Below are 8668 nucleotides of genomic sequence, written 5' to 3'. Positions count from 1 at the left end.
GGAAGCAAAACAAAACCAAAAAGTGAAAAACACAAGGAGGAGAAGGAATTTAGGTTGAAAAGGGTTTTCCATTTACAGATTGTTTTTTCTTTTTCAGTATAGCCTGGTATTGTATATGTGGCATACGGCTGAAGCACATACGAGCATTGCATGAAAGTATGTTCACACATGCCTTCACGAATGCCTTCACACTTTGCCTGTGCATGTTTCAAGACTCACAGATGCAAAAGTATGTGCCAGGCTTAAGGCAGCAGCACTTAGTTCAACGTGCAACACATGAAGGCGACACATATTAATCTGGGTGGTGTGAAATTCAAACTAGCGTCGCACTGAGAGAGAGAAAGCCATGGATTGATCTCTGTGAAGACACCTAACTCAGCTGAGAGGAGGAGGAGAGCCCTGACCCAACAGTACAGGCAGCCTGAGAAGCCTCGAGTAGAGAAGCGACTGACAGACGGGGACACAAAGGGAGTGGAAAGAAAGGCAGCAGCAGAAAGAAGATGAAAGGGAATGTGAGAGAAAGAGGTAATGGCAGATTAGACGGGAACCGAGCAAGTGTAAAGGAGAAAGAAAGAGAAAGAACGCAGGAAGGGGGAGCGATTTGTCTGGCTCAAATGGAGTCAATATTTGCTTCATTCCACCAATCCTGTGCCAGGGTCCGGATCAAAGCAGGGCGTATGTGCTCTGGAAAGGGCGCAGAGGGCCAGAGGAGAAAACGCCTGACAACTTTACAGTCTGGTCTGACTGAAAGAACCAAGAGAGACACTTTTACACTAAAAGCATTTTAGTTTGAAGTGAATTTCTGTGAAACTATGGGCACAAGTCATCGATGAACCTCATGTGGGAACAGCATTTTGGAAGAATTGTTTGATTTTTTTTTTAAAAGAGAAACTGAGAAATCAAATAGGGTAAAAGAGGAAGATAAGTGCATTGATAGTGCAGTGCTCTAATGAGGAGTAACAGCCATCACTGGCGAGACAAGGACATGAGAGAGAGAGAGACAGAGAGAGAGGGAGAGGGAGAGAGAGGGAGAGAGAGGTCGGCTCAGTTGGACTGTAATTGGCTGACCAAACCGCTGAAAAAACCTTGTTCCAATTATTCACACAAAGAGCAATTGTTGCCCATTCAGACGAGCCACGTATGTACACACAATAACAACAAACAACAGGATTTATGTCTGTGTGAACAGGCATGTACAATATGGTATGGCTTGGCACAGCGCCGCCATGTTTGGCACAGGAGACACTGGGTCACAAGAGATAGAGCGGAACGACGCAGCTGTGTAATAAGTGCTTCGGTATGTTTATGGTCGATTGGTTACACACTTCTACGTGTTGAATCACAGGCTGTGTTTCAATTAACTACTGTGATGATGCGTTCCTGTCCTGTTCAATCATAAAGATCTTGGTCAGTGATGACAGATCTGACAGCCATCAGTAATGTGTGTATTGCTTGTAGATTACTGTGTTGTCCCAACAATGTGAGGGAATCGCCAAAGTTCAAAAAGACCATGAATGTCAGCAAATTGCGTGGTGATCCATTCATCCATCCAACAGTCTACCAGCTGCTGGTGGTGCTTGATGAAAAGAGAGTTGACGTCTTTATCTGGAAACCGCCAATATCTTTACCACATTTTATGGCAATCCATCCAATAGCTGTTGGGGCATCTGTCTGTATGTCTGTAATCTGTAATGATCGTCTTGACTATCACTTATCTGATCAACTTCACACTTTGCGGGTGTGTTGCTGAGGACCAGAGGAAGTGTAGGTCTTGAGATCTACTGGATATTTATTAATAGTGGATTACTATCATCAGAAGAACAGCGCCAAAAGGCATGCTGGGTACAGTTCACTCTCTGTCCCTCACTACAGTACATTGAAGAACAGATGAAGAAAAAGTCTCTGAAGAGACCAGAGATGTTAGCTTTGCAGCTCAAACTCAAACATTTCAAGCATCAGCGATGTTCCAGCAAATATCCTGGTCCCAATTCACAAGCTGTTAGCAATGACTTGGTAGACAGGAAAAAAAAAAGGTGGGGGCTAGTTATGAACAGATAGCAAAACTTGATTCGGTTCTCAAGTAAGCTATAAGCAGCAATACTGGAGGCCAAGCACTCACACCCTCACGGTGGTGGAGGAGGAAAAGTCAGAGGATGAGAAAAGTCAAAGTAGGATAAGTGATCTGCGGACTGTGACAGCATGTTCCAAATTTGAGATATTTGAGTCTGACAAAGTGGTGGACTGACTTCCCCTCCTTAAAGCCGCACTGAAAACAGCAGGACAGAGTTTATTTACCTCAACAAAAATGAACAACAGACTTTTAACACACATAAGGTGTTTTTCCGTTTGGCAGCATTAGAATCATCAGCAATTATACTGTTAGGAGGAAACTGTAACGCCAGGCTGATCTGTTGAAAAAAAATCAAGAAAAGAGTGCTCTGAGGCCCTGTTTAAACGGATACTCAAGTGATTTAGTATTGCACTAAAAAAGTTGGCAGAGTCACAACAGACAGACTAAAAAAAGAATGGATAAAATCAATGCAGATGGCTGAGACATCTTGACTTTTAGTCCCCAATATAGGTCAGCATCCTAGACTTCCAACAACACAGCTCAATAGCATGTTAAATTAGTCCTCCCCTGTCTTGCTCAATTGCTCTTTTTTTGGTTTTGAGTTTTTAAAATTCCTTTCTGTTTACCTATGCAAATAAAAACTCTGGCCAGATTAGTCCACTGTGGCCGACCCAGAGCAGAAATAAACCATGAGCTCCAACCAACCGTTATGTGAGGGGGCCCGAATCTCCACACAACAGAGACGCAAGCCTGGATAATAATGCAGGACTCTAGAGAGGCCCCTGTCAGTTCAGTTGATACTGTGCCTGAATAGTGCATATTCCCACACAAATTTGCATTTAATCAAATTACCGGATAACAAATGCAAAAAGGTGAATATGTGGAGTACAGGGCCCCTGGGTATTTGGGGCCCCGGGGCAGTGGGCTGCCTTGCTTGGATTGTAATCCAACCTCAATACAAACAATTCTCCCTAAACATTGTCTGAGGTCTGAACATAATGTGAGCCTTCTCTATATTACACAGTCTGGATGAAGAAAGAAAAATATGCTTATTGGCTTTGTTAAATGAGAAGATCCACACCACCATTTTCACACCTCGGTTTTTGGACAGATGAATCAAACAAGATACATTTTAATTACTGAGCTTTGGAGGCACAAGGCTGATTTTTTTACTTTTGGACAGAACCAGTGTAGCTGTTTTCTGTGTTTCCAGTCTTTACGCTAAGCAAAGCGGAAGCGAATAAGTGTATTTCCAAAAATGTTGGACTATTCCTTTCACTTACAAGGCCATTAAAATATGTTAGATTCTTGTTATGATGAGTGACCTTCTTTTTTTTATTCATATCTATCTGCCAGATGTACCAAGTATTCTGTTTTGAAGTGCTTCATACTCACAAAACACATAAATATACACAAAAACAGTTGTTTAAGCTGGTTCCTGATCAAATAGTTACGCAACTACAAAATAAAAAACTCTCTGGCACGTGTATTTAAGTTCTAAATATATTGGGAATAAATAATCATGCACCAACAAACAATTATCAAATAGCTGAGGTTCATTATAAACCCCTGCAGCACAGAGTGATTCTGCCATGCCGTTAGTCACATCTACGTCAAGGATTTGGCTCTGCGCTCCAGCACCCGCCTCCCCTCCTTTGGACTTGTGTGAACTGACCGGTCTGCCTCTCCTCCCTCAGGTTTCAGTTACGATACCCTCCAAAAGCAGGAATCCTGAAAACAAGCTGAGGTCAGAGTCTGAGGTCAGCCTCTCCTGCTCTTACTACCCAAGGCTCCACTAGTATCTGCACAGCAATACTGAGATAAGGAAAGGGAGTGAAAGTGTATTCATCAACCACAGATGATCATGTGGGGCTGGATTTATGAATGAGCCACTTCTGGTTAGAAAAAACACAGGTTCACTCTATGGCATCAATTACAGATGTAGTATTGTTGGAGAAGAAGCAGTTATTTGATCTGCTTCCATAATCCTTCAGTGACCGATGGCCATGCCTGTAACTTTCCAGGGTAAATCACAACATTTGGATTTGCCTCACATCTGAAATGCATTTTTTGTTACATAAACAAAATCGAATCAACTGCAGCTATTAGTTGTCATTTTATAAATAGTTGACTTGCATCAGATTCTTCTTAACTGCACCATGATTTCTTGACTCTGCCTCAGTTAAAGACTTGAACAACACCAAGCAGCAGTATGGGATATCGGAGCATGGGCGTCTTCCACATGGGTTGGCACAAAGTCATGCAAGCAAATTCAAAACCGATGGCTGCCTCCTGAGCGTTCTTTTCTTCACAAAAAAAAAAAAGTTTTACAGTGAATTGCTCTGAGAGGAGAATGGCAACTCTAAATATTTGTAAATTTACAGAGGGCTTGGTTTACTAAACTGGCCCGAGGGTCAACATGACCTCTGACCCTCCCCTGAACCCATAAACTCCTCCCTCCTGAGAGCGATTCAACAGGTTGGCTAGAACAATAAACCGAATGCCTCTTTCACACAGAGGCTCTGGCTTGGAGAAAGCGTCTTTCTCTCTCTGGCCTCGGTCTGCTCTCTCCTCTCTCTAGGTATCCCGCTCTGATGAGGGCAGGATAGGAAATCAGGTCAGCAGTGTGTTGAGCATAGCAGACATACTTTGGAGCAGACTGGGGCCAGGCAGAGACTGTACACTACTGTGCTGAGTTATGAGTTATCTGTGTGTCTTTGTGAGTGTGACTTCCCTGGCCTGGCACGGTCGCCAGCTCAGCGTGAGCGTGTGCATGCAGGAGCATCTATTACTTTTAAATTCATCTCGAGCCAAGCGCCAGCACACGTCTAAATCAAAGACGTAAACTGCACACCAGCGGATTAAAACAGGAGACGGTCTGACGGGTTGAGAGAGCAGCCAGATCAAATACGGAGCAACGTACCCAAACAGTCTTTGTATAAACTGAGAGTTGGGGCTGAGCTGAGCAGAGTTACTGGACCCAGCAGAGTGAGGGGAAAGGGAAGGAGAGACAGAGAGGGAGTTGGCGAGAGGGAATGAGAGCAGAGCCTGTTAGGCCAGGCAGTGCGGGTGGGCTGAGGTTTTGGGGTCGAACTCGAAAGCTTTCTGACAACTTTATTCCGCTCTTTTACATTCAATAGAAAGAATTCTTCACTTTGATTGTTGTTCAGCACTTTAAACGAGAAATCGAGTCCCCACCCAGCTGCAGAGAGCTGTGTTACGTGTTTTTTCTGCGTGCTGCAAGAAAAACATTTAGCCCCAACACACCTGTTGAACAGAGTAAACACTCAAAATGATCTAGTGATATTCCCTCAGGTGGTAATTTACAAGCCCCTATCCAAACAGTACAGACTCAAGCACACAAAGGCATTGACGCATGCACAAGTGAGTTGGAATTAGTGCATGCATGTTAAAGAGTGTGAATCAGTGTGTGTGTGTTTAGAAGAGGTCAGCGGAGGGTCTTGACCGTTGGGTCGCTGTCACTGTTTGGCTGTGAGCCCTTCAGACCTCCTGTTATTGTTTTCAGTGGCTTCACTTTCTAAGGGCGCCTTGGCAGTGATCGCATTTCTCTCTCTCTGCTCACACACTCTTTCTTTCTTGCCCCTACTCTAAAACACACACACACACACAAATAAAATGCACAAACACACACACTCACACACACACACACACACACGGGTTATTTATAACAGGGTGGAAGGGAAAGGCAGCCCGGCCTCACAGAGCCTATTTTGGGAGGCTCAGCCTTCAATCAGTCAGGTTGACAGTTTCTCAGTGATACCAGGAGAACAATACAGAGCGGCCTGTTTATCTTCCTCTGGTCGGCCTGTTCGGCCCTGCCTCCCCGCCTGGGTCACCGTCACCCTGCCTCCTTCCAGGAAAGCTGGACTTCCAGGACAACAGCGATCTCAAACTCTGTCACTTCACAGCCGCTGTCGGCATGACATTTCTACATACATCTCTACCGTGTAGTGCACACTTAAAGCCTCTGAAAGCTTAAAAATCTTGAGTTTAAGTTCTCCATAACACAGATATTCATGAAAAAATGAACAACAAGGAAACTTAAAAACCATCTTTTTACGTGTTACATATAAGCTTAGCGGCACTGGTTTGTTGATTAATTGCTTAGCTGATGAACAGTTGCTGGTTATAGCTTGTCATTATGTGACAATTTGATCCTTTGCTTTGTGATAAATGACAGTAAACTGGACTGTTGCTCAGAAAAAACAAGACATTGAATGTTAGTTGTAGCCCTTGTCGACTGCGGCCAAATTCAGATGTTACTAAATGCTGACTGTTGAAGTGTTTCCCATCACCTTTCCCGACCACTTCAAACTGGTAAAAATAGAGAAAGAGAAAAAAGGATACAGAATTTTCTCATGCGAAATAAGCAAAACAGAAAATAGTGCGCTTATGTGGCGCCCCATCACTCATAGTAAGAAGCTGATAAAGAAAATGGGTTTTAAGGGCCTTTAACTTTAAATGGATGGACAGTTGTTCATGGTGTTCCCACGAGGTCGTCTCTCTCATATTACGCTGCTGTAGATACCCATCTATGCCTTCTCTTTATTGTCTTAGTATAAAATGGCTGCTGTCCCCACAGCAGCTCTCCTTTTCGGTCAACCCCTTTGGCTAAAAATAATTTCCTATGAACTCTGTGCGACTCCAACACTCGAAAGAGGGATTGTTTTGTGTGTGTGTAGGCAGAGATAGTGAGGTAGAGGGTAGGGGCATTGCTGACGTGGGGAGGGTGAGGGGAGCCTGATGTTGTTATCTATTAAGTCAAGACTTCAGTGTTTACTGGAGCTAATGGTCTGTGTCATCACTATGCAACTACTGTGGGATGCTGGCTGGTAGCTGTGCCGTTTGAGGGCCATGTTTTATCTTCTCATTTGGCACTGAGCGGATAGCAGGCTTGCAACGAGAAGGGCTATAAAAGCTAACATGTGTATATATAAATCTGTCAGAAAGACTCATTTTTCCAAGGAACAGCGTAGTCTTCGCCCAAATTCCCAAAACATATTCTCTTTCTTACCCCTTGTGGAATTAAGTTGGAGGGTCTCACATATTGAAAATTTACATTTACATGTATTTACAAAATGTACCCTAGAAATCCCAAATACTTAACTTAAACAGCTTTTATGGGGCCTTTTCTCTCCCCCGAACACTGCTCACACTGATGTTGCCGTTAAATTCTTAGCTATACTAGCACCGCGGCTCCTGGGATTGTTGGTCTAGCAATGATGGTTGGTGCACAACTTTGCTCTACTGAAACATGTGATAAATAATGGATAGATTACCATGGAATTTTTCACAAACATTCAAGCCACCCAAAGGACGACTCTCACTGATTTTGGCAAACCACTGACTTTAAAGTGAAATGTCTCAACAAGTTCTGATTGAATAACCAAAACATAACAACTGTGGCATCTTTGACTGAGTTACTTATCCCATTTACTGCCATCATTGGGTTAAAACTTTGTTTGTCCAATACCACAGTTTATGACCAGGTACCTGTATAACTAATGACATTCCCATGAGCCTCAGTGGTATTTTGGTTTAGGGCAAATTAGCAAATATTAGCACGCTAACATGTGAACCAGGAAACATTACAGAAACAGAAACCTTATGCCTCCTAAACTTCAGCATGTGAGCATTGTTATGTCAGTCACCTTTGTCATATTTCTCATTATTAGTCATATTCCTATTATCAGTAATATAGTTACTATTATTTTTATGGTTGTTAGCGTTAGGGGAGCTTAAGGGCAGTTTTTCCTTGTTATAGTTGCCTGATGTTTGCTCATGTTGGGTCTCTCTTAATCAAAGACTTGAGTTTAGACCTGCTCCTTTATGGAAAGTGTCTTCAGATAACATTTGACAGGAATTGGCGCAATATAAATAAAGACAGACTGATCCATTCATTGATACTATGAGCATGCTGATGGTAGCACTTAGCTACAAGACTTCAGGTCTTCTGTGACTCCCCCACCTTACATTACTAACTCTTAAAGCCTGTTGACAAACAGAGGAGGATTTAGTGGCATTCCTTCAATACGCAAGTTCCTTTCTTGGGAGTATCAATGTTTTATGAGTGTTACATTGGAGAGTTTGAATCATGGACACCACTGACTTTGTTTTAGTCAAATCTGTGAGCTTGGTTTTTCAGTCTGAGGTGACCTGTCTACTTTACAGCAGAGGCTTCAGCATAAACTTGCCTCACCTTTCCTCTCCGGTTCACTAAATGACCTCCTGAAGCCCTAAACACACAATCCACTCCACCTGTTTCACAACTGGCTTTGCTGAAGCACTGCTTTTGTCCCGCCGGCTCAGTTTATTCTCTCCCTCGCAGTCTGTTTCACTGTTGTGACTGATGTCTTTTCCATCCTGTTGCCCTCTCTCAATTAAAAAAGAAAAACTTCCAATCCTTTTGACCTTTACCTTGACTTGACTGTTTCCACTAAACACACATGAAAACACACAGCCCTGACACTGCTGCTCCCGCTCCTATTTTAGTCAAATCCCCCCTCCGTATCCTCCCTTTCTTCCAGTCTTTTAAAGGTATGCCTGGTTTTCTATTCTGATATCATGACACAGACT

The sequence above is a fragment of the Pempheris klunzingeri genome, chromosome 8, assembly GCF_042242105.1.
Source record: "Pempheris klunzingeri isolate RE-2024b chromosome 8, fPemKlu1.hap1, whole genome shotgun sequence".
In the NCBI taxonomy this organism is placed as follows: Eukaryota; Metazoa; Chordata; class Actinopteri; order Acropomatiformes; family Pempheridae; genus Pempheris; species Pempheris klunzingeri.
This window is presented reverse-complemented; position numbering follows the sequence as displayed.